This window comes from Schistocerca cancellata, chromosome 4 (assembly GCF_023864275.1).
Source record: "Schistocerca cancellata isolate TAMUIC-IGC-003103 chromosome 4, iqSchCanc2.1, whole genome shotgun sequence".
Taxonomy (NCBI): domain Eukaryota; kingdom Metazoa; phylum Arthropoda; class Insecta; order Orthoptera; family Acrididae; genus Schistocerca; species Schistocerca cancellata.
In genome coordinates this window covers 703,792,687-703,815,217 of record NC_064629.1, presented here as the reverse complement: position 1 = coordinate 703,815,217, position 22,531 = coordinate 703,792,687, and the positions used below count along the sequence as shown (strand labels likewise).

At 42.8% G+C, this 22,531-nt stretch overlaps 1 protein-coding gene and 1 pseudogene across 1 annotated transcript in view; one reads left to right on the top strand and one right to left on the bottom strand.

Moving 5' to 3' along the window:
- The window catches only part of LOC126184391 (protein artichoke-like), a 290,384-nt gene that overhangs the window by 130,931 nt on the left and 136,922 nt on the right, over positions 1-22,531 (bottom strand). The gene's annotated exons all lie outside the window — the stretch shown is intronic.
- LOC126185577 (5S ribosomal RNA) lies at positions 15,828-15,945 on the top strand (annotated as a pseudogene).

Below are 22,531 nucleotides of genomic sequence, written 5' to 3'. Positions count from 1 at the left end.
TCTCTGATGGAATGCGACAGATCACGCTGAAGTCTAGAACAGTAATCTGCTGTAATGCATTGGTTAACTTGCGTTAAAATATCTGATGTTGCATAATACCCAGATGACGTACTTCTGCAGCAGTCGGAGACAGTTTGTCACTGGGCCTCTTCAGGTGTTGAGAGAGCTGAGGCTGGGGTGATGGACTTGACATCCCTCATACTCTGAAAAGCATTCCAGCCAGTGATGTGGAAACAGTGAAATAGACGTTCTCGAATACGTATTGACAGCAGCGTTTCCAGTGTGTTACAAAATTGAGAGCTCTAGCTGTGGAGCTCTTTTACATAATCGCTCACTTAACAACTTCAAGTAAGTACCCATATAACAAACTGAAAATAACTCCACTATATAAAAAGCGCAAAGTAAAGCCGTATTAAGAGATAAATTGTGTTCTGGGGGTGTAACAGGGTGGAGGGGGCAAATGTGTGTGGTAGAGGCGTGGGAGAAGTTTGGCCGCCATTTCCCTCCTTCATAGGTCTGGTAAAATAAAGGTTGAGCAGATGATTCCCCATTGCATCTACCCCACTATGTTACAAGAAACAATTACAGGGTGTTTCCAAAAGTTATACGGCCCTCCACCGCGTGCGTCGCCAATGCGCAGAAATGACCGAAGAGTGTTTATTTTGCACAAAATGCGTCAACACTACGGTGGAATGCAGTTACTGATAACACTAACGCAAATAATGCATGTGGACAGAATATAAGTAAATCTCTGGGCACTGTTCTACACTGCTAGAGGCGAAACTGATTCTTGACCATTCTGTACGGCAACTGTAGAGTTCTTCCGGGAACGACAGTTTCTCTACCATGAACGCTGCTCGCTTTTAAGTTTACAGACAGGCTATGACTCCCCAGCATTTCCTATCCAGTTCTCCTACGTGAATAGAAAAAATAACTTTACTTAGCGCTTAAACTGACATTTATACGCCCTCCCCACAATCCAAACGCTCACACCCCCACCGGTCAGCATATTTAGTATGTTGTTCAGGAGACTCCCTCCTGGCACTGTGCAAGAATTTGCGACTGCACAATTTTTTCTCCTAATGGATCTTTTTCAATCTTTGTTGTTTTGACTAACTTACAGATATGCTTCGTGGAAAATAAATGTTGCTGGGAAAACTAATATTTGATCGGCCTAGCTGTATCGATTCAGGTATATAATTTAAATGCGACAGTGAAAAACCGTTTTCATAATTCAGTTTCAATCTTCCGGAAGTCGTACGGCATGTAACCGTGGTGAAAGAGTGATGACATTTCATTATTTGAGGACGTTTAGCTCGGCGATCCTCTAGACGTTATTCGACAAGTGTGGACTATATTCCAGCATTTTCTGCCTTTTTTATCAACAACAGTACATCAGTGACGCTGTACACTCACTGTCACCCACAAAATTAGTTTCACATTAGACATAACGGACATGTTAACGACGAAACTGTGTCCCACTGAAAGGCTTCCGCCAGACATGGAGCCACTCGGATATCGGCACCATTTCAAAGGAGAAATGTCTAATTTACGTTATGTTGCATTAGATTTGACTCCGAGTAAGACGCAGAAATGGGTTACACTTTTCCACGAACAATCCCTGCAGTACTCACTCTTCTAGACGGTCTAGGTGCCGTTTAATAAAGCAATCACTTTGACGGGGGAACGTAGGCTGGACGACTGGAAGCGAAAGCCAGATACGAGTATACGAGTTTAATTGCACAAGGTTGTGATCTGATACTAGTTTACAACACTGAATTTCCTGTCATCTAGAAAGCTGAGCACTTCGGCGGGTGTTATTCACAAACAGCAGATTCTCCTCAACGGACGGATTAACGAACCGGATAAAAGAGGAACCACTCAATTAAAACCGTCACTTTCTTTTTCGTGCATCTACAATGAAACGCCAAAGAATCTGGTGTAGGCATGCGTATTAAATTGCAAAGATATGTAAACAGGCAGGATACGGCGCTCGGTCACAACGTCTATATAAGACGACACGTATCTGGCACAGTTGTTAGATCGGTTACTGCTACTACAATGGCAGCTTATCAAGATGTAAATGAGTTTCATCGTGGTGTTATAGTCGGTGCTCGAGCGATGTTCTACAGCATCTCCGAGGTAGCGATGAAGTGGGGATTCTCTCGTACGACGATTTCACGAGTATACCGTGAATATCAGGAATTCGGTAAAACATCAAATCTCCGACATCGCTGCGGCCGGAAAAAAGTCCCGCAAGAACGGGATCAACGACGACTGAGGAGAATCGTTCAATGTGACAGAAGTGCAACCCTTCCGCGAACTGCTGCAGATTTAAATGCTGGACCATCAACAAGTGTCAGCGTGCGAACCATTCAACGAAACATCGTCGTTATGGGCTTTCGGAACCGAAAGCTCACTCCTGTACCCTTGATGACTGCACGACAGAACGCTTTACGCCTCAACTGGGCCCATCAACACCGACATTAGGCTGTTGATGACAGGAAACACGGTTTCTGGTCGGGCGAGACTCGTTTCAGATTGTATCGAACGGCTGGATGTGTACGGGTGTGGAGATAACTTCAGGAATCCATGGACCCTGCATGTCAGCAGGGGACTGTTCAAGCTGCTGGCGGCTCTGTAATGGTGTGGGGCGTGTGCAGTTGGAGTGATATGGGATCCCTGATACGTCTAGATACGACTCTTACTGGTGGCACGTATGTAAGCACCCTGTGTGATACCTTCATCCATTCATGTCCATTGAGCATTCCGACGGACTTTGGCGATTCCAGCAGGACAATGCGACACCCCACAAGTCCAGAATTGATACAGAGTGTCTCCAGGAACACTCCCCTGAGTTAAAACACTTTCGCTGGCCAGCAAACTCCCCCAGACATCAACGTTATTGAGCATATCTGAGATGCCTTGCAACGTGCTGTTCAGAAGAGATCTCCACTCCCTCGAACTCTTACGGATTTATGGACAGCCCTGCAGGATTCATGGCGCCAATTCCCTCCAGCACTACGTCAGACATTAGTTGTCCATGTCACGCGGTGTTGTGGCACTTCTGCGGACTCGCGGGGGCCCTACACGATAGTAGGCAGATGTACCAGTTTCTTTGGCTCATCAGCATTTTAGCGTCCACCGGAAGGAGTCGCAAGGGCAGTTTCCTTAAAAAATAGACTATCTGTCGTCAAAATAGCATGTCTATTCAAGACAAAATAATGTAAGTCAACATGAAGCAGCTTAATCAGATAGTAACCATGTGAATGAGTGTGGTTTGCTAAACACAATTGACTACTATGTGCATACGGTATTGCGAAGTATAAAAGTGCAGTCTGTAAACTTAATTCAACCAATGGATATTTTTCCCAAGGACCGAGCTAGGTAACACAGTGGATAATACACTGGAGTAGCATTCGGGAGGACGACGGTTAAAATGTGCACCCGGTCATCCAAATTTAGTTTTCCTGTGATTTCCCTAAATCGCTACAGGAAAATGGTGGGATGGTTCCCTTTAAAGGGCACAGCCGAACTTCTTCTTCATTTCTGAACCATTCTGATCTTATGCTTTGTCGCTAATGACCACAATGTCGACGGGATGCTAAATCTTACTCTTTTTCCTTTTTCTCCAACTTGTGTAAATGGAGCATTCAACTAGACATATCTAAATAAGTTGAGTAGAATGACAGAAATAATTGAGGTTGGGGTGGAGTGTGTGGAAATAGTGATTTCATTGTCTCCGTGGATAGTGCTCTTATTGGTTATATTAATTTTTATATAAGAGCCGTTTTTCAATTCGTATGCACTATATTAACGAAGATTATTTAAATTTTTTATGAAACATTTCGGTAACAATTTAGTACTACAAATTGCAATTGTTAGAAGTTACGAGGCGCAACCAGAATCTGTTAATGAATCTGTCTATCTGAGAACACTGGTAATATTACAGAATGATATTAGTATGGAAGTAAAGCGGCGGATCCACAAGGCTAATAAATACCATTATGGGCTGGCCCCATAACTCAAGCCCAGAAATCTGTCCAGAAGAACAAAGTGTCAACTATAAAACTTTTATACGTCCAGTATGGACATATGGCTTATAAACCTGGACACTGACATAACAGTGTAAAGAGTAAGGAAAATCCGTGGGTGAACTAATGAAGATGAAACATGGCGACATAGCAAATGCCATAGGATAGTGGGGCGCAGATGGCACAGGTGTGTTGTATGCGTACCACACTCCCCCTATGGCAACTGCAGTTGTGTAGGATATCTTCTGAGAAGTAGTTGTGCAAGTGATTTGTGTACGATGCAACGTGGTTGTGAGCTGACGCCGTTCGAACGGGGTAAGATGGTCAGCGCCCGACGCATGGGAATTTCGATTTTGGCAGCGGTACAGGAATTCGCCTTCAGACGTTCAACCGTGTCCAGACTGTACTGTGAATGGCTGAATGCGGGTGCCACAGCTACCCTCAATTACCGTGACCGGCGACATTTGAGACGGATCGTCAATAGTGACAGAAGGGCAACAGTGCAACAATTGACGGCTCAGTTTAACACGGGACGTTCTAGCCACGTCTCCCAGCGGACAATCCGTAGGAACAAGGGTTCCATGGGGTATAAGAGCCGGTACCGCACACGGGTGTCACTTAACACAACATCCATCGGGCACAACGGCTTGCATTTATCTCCAATCGAGAGGGATAGATACTGGATCAATGGCGTAACGTGCGCAGGTTGGAATCCTGCCTCGGGCATGGATGTGTGTGATGTCCTTAGGTTAGTTAGGTTTAACTAGTTCTAAGTTCTAGGGGACTGATGACCACAGCAGTTAAGTCCCATAGTGCTCAGAGCGATTTGAACCATTTGAGCGTAACGTAATATTCTCAGACGAATCACGATTTCAACTGCACCATGCCGATGTGGGGCCACATGAGTAGATGGATCCCTGCCAAGAAGGTAAGGCCCAAGGCCGTGGAGTCTCTGTTATGGTTTGGGGCGCATTTTTCTGATAGGGTCCAGTCCCGGTCCGCGACATGTTGAGCTGCTCCAAGACCATCTCCACCCACTTTTGGTCTTCCAACACCCTGACGGTACTGCTGTGTTTCAAGATGATAACGCGCCGTCACATCGTACATGCGTCTTTCGGGGCTGGTTCCAGGAACATAGAGGGGAGTTCCAAAGACAGAGATGGCCTCCCTGAGGCCCAGATTTGAACCCCATCGAAGATATATGGGACGACTTGGAACGCAGGCTCCATGCCATGGATCCTGCACCCACAAACACACCACTATTGTCTGCCGCTCTGCAAACGATTTAGTGTCAGCAGCTTCCAGAGGAATACCAAGGATTTGTAGATTCACGTCCACGGCGCCTAACTGCAGTCCGCAGGGCCAGACGAGGTCCCACGCGATGTTAGCTGCCCATCCCATAACAATTGAAAAGCAGAGTAATTTTGAACTTTATAGATTATGTAAAGATCTTGAAATCATAAATTTCATTAAAATAAACCGCCTGAAATGGGTCGACAATGTTTTCGCATGGAACATGATAACCCGACAAAAACAGCACTGCTGCAAAACCCAGAGGGACGAAGAAGCAGGGGAAAAGCAAGACTTCAATATTTGGATGACATGTCTCCATCTTCTGACATCGATAATTTTTATTGGATGGAATGATGTCCTAGAGCAAGCTATCAAGGGCTGTAGAGCCAGGAAGAAAAAGAGAGAAATTACGCGTATTTCTTCTCCGTAGCAAATTCTCAGTTTCATAAAGATGTCTGTCGAATTCTGTTTCTTCTCAATGTTTACAATGTACAGAAGAGATTGATTAAGTCCAGAATGTAAGCGCGAAAAACTATGTTTTCATAGAAATTATATTTGATCCATTATGAACATGTACAGCATTAATGGACAGTGAAAATGTAGCCACAGAAAGGAATCATATGCCAGCGACAAGAATTTATTTCTCACCCGTGTAACATTACCAACTGCAATATTTTTCGAGTCCAATAAAAAGCTACGAAAATCTGTATTAATGGCGATAGAATTTTTTGTACTTTTAAGCGTTCAAATGACGAAAAAAAAATGCTTTAATGTTCGGGAGTAGGGAAACTTGTGTGTGTGTTAGCATATCAGATGCAACAAATAGAGATCATATGTTAGCCTCATAACTGGAGATATATATATTTCACTGCAGCTAATGCCCAAATTAGTGTATACTTTCAACGCCAGCTGCAGTGAAATGGTGGGAGACAGCTGCTGCGGAATGGATACATCTCGTGGTCGTACGAAAATGCATGATTCTGAGAAAGTTATCCCAAATATTTTATGTTGCATGCAAGAAGTCCTAATTTAGGCAGTAAATGAGACCGAGGGCTTATATTCACTTTCTGTGGGTCAGCAAGCAATAATAATTTATCAGTGAATCACAGTTGGGATTACAGAAGAGATGCTCAACAGAGAATGCCATTTACAAGTTCACTCACGAAATTTTACAAGCATTAACTAATACCATAACTCAGGTTGGTATATTCTGCGACCTGTCTAAAGTATCTGACTGAGTTAAACACAATATTCTGTAGATAAAGCTGGCCGGCGTGGCCGAGTAGATTTAGGCGCTTCAGTCTGTAGACGCGCGACCTCTACGGTCGCAGGTTCGAATCCTGCCTCGGGCATGGATGTGTGTGATCTCCTTAGGTTAGTCAGGTTTAAGTAGTTCTAAGTTCTAGGGGACTGATGACCACAGCAGTTAAGTCACATAGTGCTCAGAGCATTTGAACCATTTTTTTTTTTTTTGCGTTTCCAGGCGTTTGTCTTATATCCTCCTTCGAGGACATGCTCTGTTCCGTTCAAGTGTTCTTCCAAGCACATTTCTGTCTCTGACAGACTTACAACGTCATCGACAAAGCTCAAAGTTTGTATTTCTTCTCCTTGAACTTTGATTCATTCTTCTAAGTTTTCTTTTGTTTCCTTCACAGATTGGTTAATGCACCGACTGAATAACATCGGGGATAGGTTACAACCTCGTCTTACTCCCTTCTCAACTACTGCTCCTCTGTCCCGCTCCTCGACTCTTGCAACTACCATCTGGTTTCTACATAATCTGTAAATAATCGGCCGGCCGGATGATAAGTCCGCCTCGAACATATACAACGAACAAAATAGAACAAAATGGGATCGACACAGAATTAAGAAAAAAAAGCGGTTCTAGGCGCTTCAGTCTGGAACCGCACGACCGCTACGGTCGCAGGTTCGAATCCTGTCTCGTGCATGGATGTGTGTGACGTCCTTAGGTTAGTTCGGTTTAAGTAGTTCTAAGATCTAGGGGACTGATGACCTCAGATGTTAAGTCCCATAGTGCTCAGAGCCATTTGAACCATTTTTGTAAATAATATTTCGCTCCCTGAATTTTATCTTGCACATGAGGTGAAATAGTTTTGTCATTACCGGCTCTCACAAGGATATCAATACTTTTGAGGGAATGTCATCTAGTACAAGGGTGTTGTTTCAATTTAGGTCTTTGAGTGTTTTATTAAATTCTTCTCACAGCATCATATCTCCAACCTCACCTTCATATACGTCTTCTTCACTTTCTATAACACTGCCTTAAAGTTCATTTTCCTGTATAGCCCCTCCACATATTCCTTCACCTTTCTACCTTCGCTTCTTTGCCTTTTAATGGTTTTCCATCTGAGCTCTTGATAGTCGTAATATAGCTGTCTCTCATCTCTTCAAAGGTCTTTTTAATTTTTATACAACGGTATCTATCTTTCCTCTAGCTTCTATAGCCTTACATTTGTCTTCCAGCAAATCCTGTTTAGTCATTTTGCACTCTCTGTCAATCTCATATTTTAGGCGTCTGTATTCTTTTTCGCCTGACCGATTTACTGTATTTTTATATTTTCGCCCTTCATCAGTTACACTAAATATCCCCTATGATATCCAAGGATTTCTACTAGGCCTTGTCTTTTTATGTATTTCATCCTGTGCTGTCTCCAATATCTCACCCCTCAAAGCTACCCATTCATCCTACATCGCATTTTTTTTCCTCTGTTGCAGTCAAAAGTTACCTAATGCTCCTTTTATAACCCCCCCCCTCCCCCCAGCAACCTCTGGTTGTTTCAACTTCTCCAGGTTCAATCTCCTAAACTTCTTACCTTCCTGCGACTTCTTCAGTTTTATTCTACAGTTCATAACCAATAACTTATGATCAGAGTTCACATGTGCCGCTGGAAATGTCTTACAGTTTAAAATCCGGTTCTGAAATCTCTGTCTTTCCATTACATAAGCAAAATGAAGTCTTCCGGTGTCTCCAGGTGTCTTCGACGTACACAGCTTCCTTTTACGTCCCTTGGGCGAAGTGTTAGCGATGACTATATTCTATACAAAATTCTACCAGGCGACTCCATCTTTCATTCCTTTCCCCCAATCCACATTCTCCTACCGTTTTCCCTTTCCTTCCTGTTCCTACTATCAAATTCCAGTCCCACATCACAATAAAATTTTCCTCGCCCTTAACTGTCGAAATAATTTCTGATTGTCATCATACACTCTTCGTCATCGGCGGAGATAGTTGGCATATAATCTTGTACGACTGCGGGGGGTGTTGGCTTCGTATCTATGTTGACTACGATAATGCATTCCCTATGTTGTTCACAGTAACTTACAGCGTTCTTATTTTCTTTTTCATTATTAGGGTGAGGTGGGAGATATGATGCTGGTAGAAGAATTTAATAGAACACTCACAGACCTACATTACCCCTATTTGATTTTGTATTTATAATCCTGCACGCGCTTGACAAAACCCCCTGTTCTCCCTGTCACCGAACTTCATTAATTGACACTATATCTAACTTCAAGATATAAATTACCCTTTTTTAAATTTTCTAACTTATCTACCCGATAAAGAGGTCTAATATTACACGCTCCGACCCATAGCATACGAGTTTTATTTTCCTTGTTGACGACATCCTCCTGAGGAGTCCCCATCCGGACATCAAAATGGGGGACTACTTTACCTCCGAAATCTTTTATCCAATATGATCCCGTCATCAGTTAACCATACAGTAGAGCTGTATGCGCTTGGGAACAATAACGGCTGTAGGTCTTCCTTGATTTCAGCCGTTTGCAGTACCACATAGAAAGGTCGCGTTGGCTGATGTTACAAGGCCAGATCAGTCAATCATCCAGACAGTTGCCTCTGCAACTATTGGAAAGCCTGCTGTCACTATTCAAGAAATACATGCTTAAAACTTTTATGAAACACGTGTTTGGCTGGCCGCTTCATAGATACCTGTCCGTTGTAGCTGCACCTACGCTAGGGCTATCTGTATCGTTAGGCAAGCAAGCCGGCTCATCTTGAAAAGGTCCGTGGTTGATGGGGGGATGATTACAGTTCCAGAAGAAATAAAAATGACATTCATTACTACACATTAAGGTTGTACCCAGGAAAAAGGATTGCACAATGCTGCCACCAAAATTTTTGATCACTTAGTCAATGATATAAAATCTCTGACAGATTGCAGCGTTAAATGAGAGTGATAGACGATGATAACAATCACATAGACTCTCTTCCAAAGGAAGCAAACAATGTCAGAAATAAAACCGAATCACTTTGACTTGCACTTCGAATTCCCTTCAAACAGTATTGTAAATAAATAAGAAATAATGGGACACGGCACTCCAAAACGAATGATTCTAAAATCAGTAGAAATATCCGAAGGAATCGTGTTTGAATAGAATACTCTGTTTCGCCAAAATTAGATGATGACTGAACTTTTAGGCAAACAGCGTATGAAGAAACATTACCAAAAAAAATAGTAAAGACTTAGTTGTATATGTATCCAACAAAAACACAAAGCAAAGCACTGTAGCGACATAGTTACGTCAACAAAGTATCGCTGAAATGATGAAATCAAGGAAAGCAACATTTGTATTTTACTGAGCATGAATCAGGTTTAATACAATTGCTACATAGACTGAGCATAACCCAGAACAAAGAGAAGTTATTCTATTCATTAATGCCTATTATGTGAACAAAATGTAACATTCATTTTTACGTTTCAAGAACATATCTTCACATACATTAATATTCTAAACTGAAAATGTTAAAACTAAAATATTTCTGATTATAACCTTGTAAACTAGCAGTTGGGTTTCAAACGTTAGAAGAGAGAGAATAGAGATAGCGAAGCAACGACCCATACCTCCTCCTGGGGATTCCGGAATGGCATATGGGTCTTGGTAAGTTCAGAGTCTATCTTCGGAAACAATGGCTGTATGTAAGTATCCGGCTGTACCATGAGAAGGATGCTGTGCACATAGTGATGTCATCTACCACACGGAACGTACGAACAGTGTCCTGAACTTCAACAACGCAGCCCGACAGACGAGAATAGGCCGCTGTGTGCAGTTAATAGCCTTTCAACATTATCAGATCTTTGGGTGGTTCTGATATAACAACGCAATGAGGAACGTTTTACTTCTCTTATCGACATATTGATGAGATATCCTGCGTTGTTGAGAAGAAACAGAATATGAACGATTATTTTGTTAAGGTAAGTGCAAAACTGTGAGTTAACTTGTTGTCAAGCTGTGTAGGTGCCACGAATATTATTTATAACGACAATAAATCAAAACTTAAATGTGTCAGCGCGCGTCGGCGTTGTACCACAGGCTTGAGACATTGCTTATGTTTGAAATTACACTAAGAATCCTAACAAAGTTCTAACATTCTGCGTGGTGTCTGTTTGTTCTATATCGTATCTCCCTACCATTTTCGCGCATCGACGCTCTGAGCGTGTTTTTTAGGGAATTGACTAGTTTGAACCTGGGACCTGTTGCTGGTAAGGAGACGCCAGACCACACATGACATGTAGAGTTCAGAAGAGTTCAGTGAGACTAGCGATGATATAACCAAATACTTAATGATTTCAGCGTCAGCTCCACTGCAGTCTCTGTAAAAGAATCTTAATACTAACTAAATTTAGTGGAAGGGGTTCAAGGCTTTCCTATTTTTAGTTAGCTGGTAAAATAATGTCGAAAAAGCAGTTAAGTTTACCATTGGAAATTTTATTCTACTTACAAAACATTGTTTATAAATTGCACTATTGATAAAAGGAAATGTTTTAATACAGGATGATAAAAACCAACTGCGTTCAACAAAAATGTGAACGAATATTCCCTGAATGGGTTTCCAAGTTCTACAATGGATCAAAGGATGACCTATGCCATATCACATCTATAATCTAGGTCTGAATTAAGTTTCACAAAAGAGAAAACTATCAAAATGGTCTACAGTGACCCTCAATTATCTTTAATTACTTATCTAACTTGTCGTAAATTACAGTGGCTGATGTGGCTTCTCAATAATTATATAACAGAAAAATCATCGCATTTCAGATTTTAACTTACGTAGCAAATGTGAATACCATGAGCTTTAATTGACGATCGACACTAGTATTACGCAAAACGGGGGTGTAACAGATGAGACTTCTGCAGTTCTGAGTGAAGCTTTATGCGCTCAAAAATGCGGCATCGCGTGCGTTCATTACCTTGTCGGTGTTCGTCAGGGGGCGGCGGCCGGCGCAGCTCTGTCCAGCTCGCCGTCTCGGAAGCAAATCTCCTCCTAACTTCTCCTTACTACAATTTACCGAAGTTGGTTTAAAAAAACTATCTGGCTGTGTTTTCATCTGACCAATCAGGGTCTCAATGTTAACCTTAAGCTCCGCCTACAAAAATTCTGTTTATCCAATGAGAAACGTTATACTTTTCGTGGTGGGGCAATGTTTTTAAAGTTTGCAACGTAACAGAGGCGCGAAAAAGTCTCACGCTAAAACTTGCAGCTGGTGTGGTCCTTTTAGTGTTATCGTAAGATCTATACTGTTCTTCTGGAGGGCTCTATCTTTTAACATAGACGCTAAAAAGTCTCACGCTAAAACTTGCGGCTGGGGTAACCCTTTTTGTGTTATCGTAAGATCTATACTGTTCTTCTGGAGGGCTCTATCTTTTAACATGGGCTGGGAGGTGGTCCTAGCGGTTAGCTGGCGACGTAGGTGTCCGTGCCTTATCGTAGGGCCTCCCAGCTTAACACAGTTCTGCTCTCGGCTTCTGTTCTCGTTTCTCCCCTCGGAACTGCGTTTGTCTCACGGTGGGAAGGTATGACATGCATTTAGGCATTCTTGTGTTAATCTGTGGTATTCCATTTGCTCACTCGTTACTCGTATTACTTTGGTTAATTTAATGTCACGATTTATTCGGAGCTATGTGACATACTACTGGATTTGCTTATCATGTCAGGGTTTTCATGGAAGGTGTTGGATTTGCCTGACACCCTACAAAGTATAAGGAAAGACAGTTTTTGAACTACAAATCCTTAAAAATCGTAATTTAATACTTAATGGTTTTGACGGGACTGTTTACAAGACAAAAAATCCAATCTGTTATCAAAATATTTGCTCTAAATCCTTGTTTGAATTCGACTGAGCATTTCCAGTAGGTATCGCAAGCTGACTATGCGTCAGGCGTACATTGACAGATGCACTTGTGGCAGCGCATCCAAGACTGGGCTCCCCTTCTCCAGAAAACGCTTCGCCACGTAATCGTCAGCGCGCTTGTGGGAATGGGAGCTGTGATAAAGACTAAGAATTGTCATTGTCGTAATAGCTGTCGTTACGTTAAATGGCCGCAAGTACGAACTTCGACGTCAATTTGAGATGCGTCCCCGGAAAGTTTTGATGTTATGCGAAAAGGTCTCATAATGCCGTAAGAGATTTCTTTACTGTAGATCTCTCTCTGCAGTACCTGCTCTTTTATCTTTAGGGGAAAACAAATTACAGCGTACAGTAGCAACGAACGAAAAGTGGTTTACTTCGCCTTTCTTGGGGTCATCACTTACTTCTAAAAAGAATCTACAAATGAAACTGCCTACACCACACTTGTCCGTCCTCTTCTGGAATGTTACTGCGCGGCAAGGAATAGTTATCAGATAGGATTCACGGAAATTATCGGAGAAGTTCAAGGAAGGGCGGCTCGCTTTGTATTACCTAGAAATATGGCAGAGATATGCGAGTTGTGGTGACACTCATTAAAACAAAGGCATTTCTCATTGCAGCGAGCTCTGCTCACGAAATTATAATCACCAATTTTCTTCTCCAAGTGCAAAAAAATGTTTATTTCCCCATACGTATGGAGAAATGATCATCGTGATAAAATAAGAGAACTCAGAGCTCGCACAGGAAGATTAATTTTTCCCACCAGTTATTCGAGAGTGGGATGGTCGCCTCTGGAAGTAGTTCTACAAACACCCTGCCAAACACGTAAGTGTAATTTATGAGTCTCTGGCATGGTGCAGGGAAACAGGTCAGCAATTTATTTTTATTAAAACTACTATTTGTATTTCTGATGAAGTTGCAATTAGAAATTTTCTTTATTTGCGGTGGCTAGTATCGGACACGACGTCCATTACCAAACCATTGCCTATAAATAAATTAGAGCAATTATTACAAATTTTCTTTTAAATGAACAATTTCACATTCAGAGGACATAGTTTTTTCTTTTATAAACTAACACTTACGTACGTCCATGGTAAGTTGGTTGGTTTGTGGGATTAAAGGGACCAGACTGCGATGGCCATCGGTCCCCATGGTAAGTATGAAAACATAATACAACCAGTACATTTAAATAACCACAATCCGCAATCATGATTATTATGTACAAAATCATATACAAAATCAGTTGACCTGATGCTGTGTGGCAAGAAGCACTGATAATACGTTGTAAATGATTTTGTACATGGTATTCATGATAGCCTAGTGTGGTATCGATAGCTAGGATGCCACGGCGTAGCTGCCAGTTAAGTTGGCACTACGACAGACAACGACGACAGCGCCCTCTGGCAGGCGCAGTTCAGCTCTGCGAGCACCACAGTAGATTCTGCCCCACTTGATGATCAACACCAGACGTTGACTCTCTTCTTGCCGAATTACCAAGGTTAGAGGTTAGAGGCAGTATTGCACGGTATAAGCGCCATGTCTCCCACGGCAGCTGGGGGGGGGGGGGCTAATTATCAGTCCCGTACACTTTTCAGAGTGGTCAGAAAAAGTTCCATGTTTAGTAACAATTTATTTGCCTACCAGTTGGTACATAAATGGCAAGAAATTTTGAACTGCTGTAACGGATCACTTTGTGTTGGCCACACTTCTGAAGATTATCGAATACACCGAAACTATTTGTCTAATGATTGATTTACAAAAGCGACTTGGAAACTCTCCAACTGTGAGCAGTTGCAAGCTTCCACCCGATAAGTAAAGATGGAGGAGAACTGTGGTTGGGAAATGATACATAGAAAGTAAGAGAAAAGCCCTATGTACTTTAAAGTACTTGAAGCTGGTGGTAAATGAGGCAGAATTTGGTAACAAAGACTGTTACTGTAATGGTCTGGCTGGTTACAAAGTGAATTAAGTTTTGCCGTTGCCCATTACTCAAGAAAACCTCATCTTTCCCGTATCTGGTTGTGGTAAACCATGTAAGTACGCGCTGCAGTTTTCTGCACATTATTATACTATTGATGAGAATTGCAAAATAAGTAGCCACCTGTACAGTTTATGGCATTCGGCGGCTGCACAACTGCCACCTACTGAGCAACAAATTATTAGTAGCGTGGTTTTGCCATGTCTTATGTTCACGCGGAAAATATTGCAATCCTGAAATCCTGGGACGGTCGACCCTATTTATCGCCAGATTCCGCAACATATATCAGAAATTACTATTGATATTGTGATTCGTACAAATTCCTGTGGTGGCGGATCGCTGCAAAAACCTGGAAATCCAATAGACTCAAATTAACAAACGATAAAAACTAAATTTATTTTCAGTAGGGCAATATTTGCATTTCGCGTGCTACGAGGTTGCAGCATATGGAATGGCACCGCACCAGTGCCTCGCTTTCACATGCTGTTGGCTGTAGGCAAGCGCTTATCCACGACGTGGTCCTTCGTGTGCCATTATTTGAATCTTGTACTGTGTCGATACGAGTATAATTATACAGTTGATTTTAATGTGCATACCGGAAGTATTAGTGACTTCTCAGCCGTAGTTCACTTCTCATTTGTAGAGCCAATTTACAGATGACATACACACAAATGCACATCATGCACACAGTGCATCCCCTTGTCCCTCTCTCAGTAAGACAAACACTAGATTATAAGCACTTCGATTTAGGTGCACGAGATGGAGAAATAGAAATGGAGTTGCGATTCCGAACACGGCGACAGCGACCGACCGCGGCTGCAGAAGACAGATGGCAACGCTGCCACCTGCAGTCGATGCGTTGCGGAACGCAGCGACAGACATGCTATGCTGTTGCCGGGAACAACTGCGCGAGGCGAGATGTCTGTTAACACCACCGCTGTTATTGGAAGAGGAAGACGATGACATTTATTGTTGCATATAAAAGTGCAACTGCAGATGGTAGTTACACAGCACTGATAAAAAGACACTTGTTAGGTGATGAAAATATCTCCAGAACCTACTGTCCTTTAAATAAAAGACAGTTTAATTTCGGGCTCAGTTTTATTAAAGATGACATAAAACCACAGTGCGTAATAAATGCAATAAGTGCAGAAGAAAAATTATATTTGACGGTGAGGTAAGTCCGCAAAATGTTATACATTATTAGATTGTGCTGCAGTTCCAAGACTTCGTGAGAGAGCTGAGGAGGTTGAAGGGCTGCTGTTATCACTTGGCTGATGTGTGCAGCCATTATTTCATAATCAGAAACGATCGTACAAATTTTTCTTTTGGCCTCTGCCTTATAAACTGGAAGGCAACGGCCTTGCTGCAGTAGATACACCGGTTCCCGTGAGATCACCGAAGTTAAGCACTGTCGGGCGTGGCCGGTACTTGGATGGGTGACCATCCGGGCCGCCATGTGCTGTTGCCATTTTTCGGGGTGCACTCAGCCTCGTGATGCCAATTGAGGAGCTACTCGACCGAATAGTAGCGGATCCGGTCAAAGAAAACCATCGTAACGACCGGGAGAGCGGTGTGCTGACCACACGCCCCTCCTATCCGCATCCTCAGCTGAGGATGATACGGCGCTCGGATGGTCCCGATGGGCCACTTGTGGCCTGATGACGGAGTGCTTATAAACTGGAGGTAAACTCCCTACAACTGCGCTGATGTGACGGAAAAATAAGTCAATATTATCATCTTTGTGTTCCATAAACGTTTTTAGTAAATTTTGCCTAATTTCGTGCCTTTCTTTCCACATTTTTAATATTGTATCATCATTACTGCGAACTTTACTACGTTTTCTTTTCCGTGCTGGCACATAACGTTCATCGTTTGTTACCACAGATGTTTCACCACTATTTTCTATTGTGTGTGTTTCTTCCATATCTTCTTACTGTGATGCTGAAACGTCCAGTTGAAAAGTGCGACCTCCACTGTCTTCTTGGCTTTCTTGTATTGGTTCAAATGACTCTGAGCACTATGGGACTTAAAATCTGAGGTCATCAGTCCCCTATAACTTAGAACTACTTAAACCTAACTAACCTAAGGACATCACACACATCCATGCCCGAGGCAGGATTCGAACTTGCGACTGTAGCGGTAGTGCGGTTCCAGACTGAAGCGCCTATAACCGCTCGGCCACAGGGGCAGGATTTCTTGTATTGTTGTCTGTGATGATGTCAATGTAATATTTGTTCCTCCAGATCCGTCTTGTGGAACACTGTCAAGGAACGATAACTGTTCGTGTATTTTTTTTTTAATTTTTTTGAGGCAGCAGAGCCCGTTCGTAATTTGCTTTTCTTCTTGAACCTCTGGTAACCGTCCCTTAAAAATTTCCACTTCTTCTCACAGGCATCACCAGTAAATGGCAATTATATTAGCTCTATGCTTTCGTTTGTTTCAGATTCTTGGCCGCAAGCGAAAGTTACCGGTCTTTATCATTTGCCCATTGTAATCACCATCTTACATATCAAGAGTTGTTAAAAATGTTTTGAAGATATTAAGAATAAAGCTGCTGCCCATGTTGATGCCACCTTCTACTGAGTCAGATTTCAGACGTATTGAAGAATTATTTTGGCTGAAGTGGAATTTACCTAGTTGTGTAGACTCTATAGATGGAAAACATGTTAGCATAAGGCACCAGAAAAAAGTGGATCTCTGCTTTTTAGTTACAAAGATTTTTTTTCAATTGTTCTGTTGGCTATTGTGGACGCAAATTGTAAATTTATTAGCGTTGATGTCGGCGCTTACGGAAAGGAGTCTGATAACGGTATATTTCAGAAATCGGCTATGGGCAAGAAAACAGCCTCAAAGGAGTTTAATATACCTCCACCAAAATGTTTGCAGGCACAACTGTGGTATTACGACATTTCTTGATAGGAGACGAAGCGTTTGCTCTCAGTGATTGTATGATGAAACCTTATTCCAGAGGAGTTGCTACATCACATCGAGACAAACAGATCTATAATTATAGATTATGCCGTGCTAGTCGAGTGTCAGAAAACGCCTTTGGGCTATTAAGCCAAGTATTTAGGGTATTTCATAGTCCTATTGCTGTGGCGGCCTGACGTGGTTGACGACCTCGTTTTGTCGGCATGTTGTTTACACAATTTGCTACGAGACGGTTATCTTGAAGAAAATGGTATTCCATTCCATAGCTATAATGTTAACGAAGCAACCAGCCAAAACCACATGCATAGATTTTCTCGTTTTGGAGGATTTCTAAACAGCAGTGGTTTTGAAATTAGAGACAAACTTAAATGTTTTTTCTCCAGTGGTTACGGTTCTGTGTCGTGGCAAGAGGCAGCAGTTAACAATGGGTTGTGAATAGCAATGGATTGTATAATGATTTATGTAAGACGAAACATATACAGGGTGTTACAGAAAGGTACGGCCAAACTTTCAGGAAACATTCCTCACACACAAATAAAGAAAAGATGTTATGTGGACATGTATCAGGAGACGCTTAATTTCCTTGTTAGAGCTCATTTTAGTTTCGTCAGTATGTACTGTACTTCCTCGATTCACCGCCAGTTGGCCCAATTGAAGGAAGGTAATGTTGATTTCGGTGCTTGTGTTGACATGCGACTCATTCCTCTACAGTGCTAGCATCAAGTACATCATTACGTAGCATCAACAGGTTAGTGTTCATCACGAACGTGGTTTTGCAGTCAGAGCAATGTTTACAAATGCGCAGTTGGCAGATGCCCATTTGATGTATGGATTAGCACGGGGCAATAGCCGTGGCGCGGTACGTTTGTATCGAGACAGATTTCCAGAACGAAGGTGTCCCGACAGGAAGACGTTCGAAGCAATTGATCGGCGTCTTAGGGAGCACGGAACATTCCATCCTATGACTCGCGACTGAGGAAGAGCTAGAACGACGAGGACACCTGCAATGGACGAGGCAATTCTTCGTGCAGTTGACGATAACCCTAATGTCAGCGTCAGAGAAGTTGCTGCTGTACAAGGTAACGTTGACCGCGTCACTGTATGGAGAGTGCTACGGGAGAACCAGTTGTTTCCGTACCATGTACAGCGTGTGCAGGCACTATCAACAGCTGATTGGCCTCCACGGGTACACTTCTGCGAATGGTTCATCCAACAATGTGTGAATCCTCATTTCAGTGCAAATGTTCTCTTTACGGATGAGGCTTCATTCCAACGTGATCAAATTGTAAATTTTCACAATCAATATGTGTGGGCTGACGAGAATCCGCACGCAATTGTGCAATCACGTCATCAACACAGATTTTCTGTGAACGTTTGGGCAGGCATTGTTGGTGATGTCTTGACTGGGCCCCATGTTCTTCCACCCATGCTCAATGGAGCACGTTATCATGATATCATACGGGATACTCTACCTGTGCTGCTAGAACATGTGCCTTTACAAGTACGACGCAACATGTGGTTCATGCACGATGGAGCTCCTGCACATTTCAGTCGAAGTGTTCGTACGCTTCTCAACAACAAATTCGGTGACCGATGGATTGGTAGAGGCGGACCAATTCCATGGCCTCCACGCTCTCCTGACCTCAACCCTCTTGACTTTCATTTATGGGGGCATTTGAAAGCTCTTGTCTACGCAACCCCTGTACCAAATGTACAGACTCTTCGTGCTCGTACTGTGGACAGCTGTGATACAATACTCCATTCTCCAGGGCTGCATCAGCGCATCAGGGATTCCATGCGACGGAGTGTGGATGCATGTATCCTCGCTAACGGAGGACATTTTGAACATTTCCTGTAACAAAGTGTTTGAAGTCACGCTGGTACGTTCTGTTGCTGTGTGTTTCCATTCCATGATTAATGTGATTTGAAGAGAAGTAATAAAATGAGCTCTAACATGGAAAGTATGCGTTTCTGGACACATGTCCACATAACATATTTTCTTTCTTTGTGTGTGAGGAATGTTTCTCGAAAGTTTGGCCGTACCTTTTTGTAACAGCCTGTATACTGTTGCCTTTTTATCATATTCATATAATAATTGTTAATGCACATATGGATATATTTTTTAGTAAATAATTGATTGAATATACGTACTTGTTTTATTTAACTCTTGTGCTACAGCTTTCCAGACGTTATCTTTCACTAACACATTTCTGTGTTCTTCATGTCCTGCGTCATAAATTACAGAATATTTCGCCACACTGTAAATTAACTTTTCTTCATCGGAGTCCGAGAAACTCATTTTCACTTAATTGGGTATGTTCGGCCTGTAAAAGCAGTCTCTGGTCGCTATGCGATTCGGCGGCAGCGGCATTACAGGGTGTGCGGTGTGCCGTCAGAGCAGGTATACGGCGGCAGGCGACGCTGCCGCCGCGTTCCGCACGCCTCACATTGCAAACAATGGCAACCAGTGGTGACGCCTGCAGCCGGTCGGTGCAGTCTGCAGTGTGCAGTCGTGTTCGGAATCGCACCTATAGTGTGACTGTCCAGCACGCCCTGACTCCAGTTCCGTAAGACATAGAACAGAAATCGTACACAACTCTACCATCCATCTTCTACCAGCCCACGTGGAAAGATTGCTGTTTCAACCTAAAACGTATAAGCTTCTTTACTGCTGCACCAGTCACTGTATACATGCAGCCTCTTTCTTCACCTGAAGATGACGGCTGTTTCGTAGTCGAAATATCGTTTACGTTTGTTGACGACATTTAGCAATGTTGCCAAGAAGGCTTCAGTGGACGTTGGTAATGACAGAGAGGGACACCTGAACTATGCATGACGCCTAGAATTGCCTACTGCCCAACTTTACTTTACAACGGAACTGCGTGGGCACTTTTAAAGATTAAACAAGCGAGTGAATAGAATCCATGCAGAAACTACACAGCCATTCCGTCAGAATCACACCCTTGCATCTGTCGGTAGCACTGCAAACGATTTTAGGTAGTTTCTGAATACAATCTTTGCGAATGCTATGCGTGTTCACCTGTTAAGTTAGCCGGCCGTTGTGGCCGAGCGTTTCTAGGTGCTTCAGTCTGGAACCGCGCGACCGCTACGGTCGTAGGTTCGAATCCTGCCTTGGGCATGGATGTGTGTGCTGTCCTTAGGTTAGTTAGGTTTAAGTAGTTCTAAGTTCTAGGGGACTGATGACCTCAGATGTTAAGACCCATAGTGCTCAAAGCCACCACCTGTTAAGTTTAGTATAAGGTACTGATAACAATATGTGGGTGGCTATATTACTTTAAATAAGTGTACACTGATTTTCAGTTGCAGGAAAATCGTTTTTCCTATGTCAAATAGTACAGTAGTTCATCATGTTTAAACGAGAGACACTTAGGCTCTGGTGGGAGGGAGGGGGAGGTATCTCGTCCGGATATAGCTACGTGGATTCCGCTAAGAAAAATATCGATGTTATCGAGACAAAGGGGTTGCGGGACGTGCAGCTCACGACATACGACGCTCCGTGGGACACACACGGGCCTGCCATCGATAGTAGGCCAAAACGTCCTTATAAACTGCTGCCGGAAGCTCTACAGTAACAGCATACAGAATACCACGTTCCAGTGTCATTCGACCTTTTAATGTCGAACACAGCGGGTGCTAATAGTGCGATTGCGGATTTGTCCTCAGCCGAGGACGCTCGCGGTTCCGCCGGTTGGTAACCGAAGGGCTCTTGGCCCTCCGAAAGTGCAACCGATCACCCTACTACATCGACCCACGCTATGATGAGGATTCCGATTTGATTTAACCTAGATACGAATAATAATCATCATCATCATCATCATCATCATCATCATTATTTAAGACTGATTATGCCTTTCAGCGTTCAGTCTGAAGCATAGTCCCCCTTATAAAATTCCTCCATGGTCCCCTATTCAGTGCTAACATTGGTGCCTCCTCTGATGTTAAGCCTATTACTTCAAAATCGTTCTTAACCGAATCCAGGTACCTTCTCCTTGGTCTACCCCGATTCCTCCTACCCTCTACTGCTGAACCCATGAGTCTCTTGGGTAACCTTGCTTCTCCCATGCGTGTAACATGACCCCACCATCTAAGCCTGTTCGCACTGACAGCTACATCTATAGAGTTCATTCCCAGTTTTTCTTTGATTTCCTCATTGCGCACACCCTCCTGCCATTGTTCCCATCTACTAGTACCTGCAATCATCCTAGCTACTTTCATATCCGTAACCTCAACCTTATTGATAAGGTAATCTGAATCCACCCAGCTTTCGCTCCCATACAACGAAGTTGGTCGAAAGATGGAACGGTGCACAGATAACTTAGTCTTGGTACTGACTTCCTTCTTGCAGATGAGAGTAGATCGTAGCTGAGCGCTCATTGCATTAGCTTTGCTACACCTCGTTTCCAGTTCTTTCACTATGTTGCCATCCTGTGAGAATATGCATCCTAAGTACTTGAAACCGTCCACCTGTTCTAACTTTGTTCCTCCTATTTGGCACTTAATCCGTTTATATCTCTTTCCCACTGCCATTACTTTTGTTTTGGAGATGCTAATCTTTATACCATAGTCCTTACATTTCTGATCTAGCTCTGAAATATTACTTTGCAAACTTTCAATAGAATCTGCCATCACAACTAAGTCATCCGCATATGCGAGACTGCTTATTTTGTGTTCACCTATCTTAATCTCACCCAGCCAGTCTACTGTTTTCAACATATGATCCATAAATGATATGAACAACAGAGGAGACAGGTTGCAGCCTTGTCTTACCCCAGAAACTACTCTGAACCATGAACTCAATTTACCGTCAACTCTAACTGCTGCCTGACTATCTATTTAAAGACCTTTAATTGCTTGAAAAAGTTTGCCTCCTATTCCATAATCACGTAGAACAGACAATAACTTCCTCCTAGGAACCCGGTCATATGCCTTTTCTAGATCTATAAAACATAGATACAATTCCCTGTCCCACTCGAAACACTTCTCAATTATTTGCCGTAAGCTAAAGATCTGGTCCTGACAACCTCTAAGAGGCCTAAACCCACACTGATTTTCATCCAATTTGTCCTCAACTAATACTCGCACTTTCCTTTCAACAATGCCGG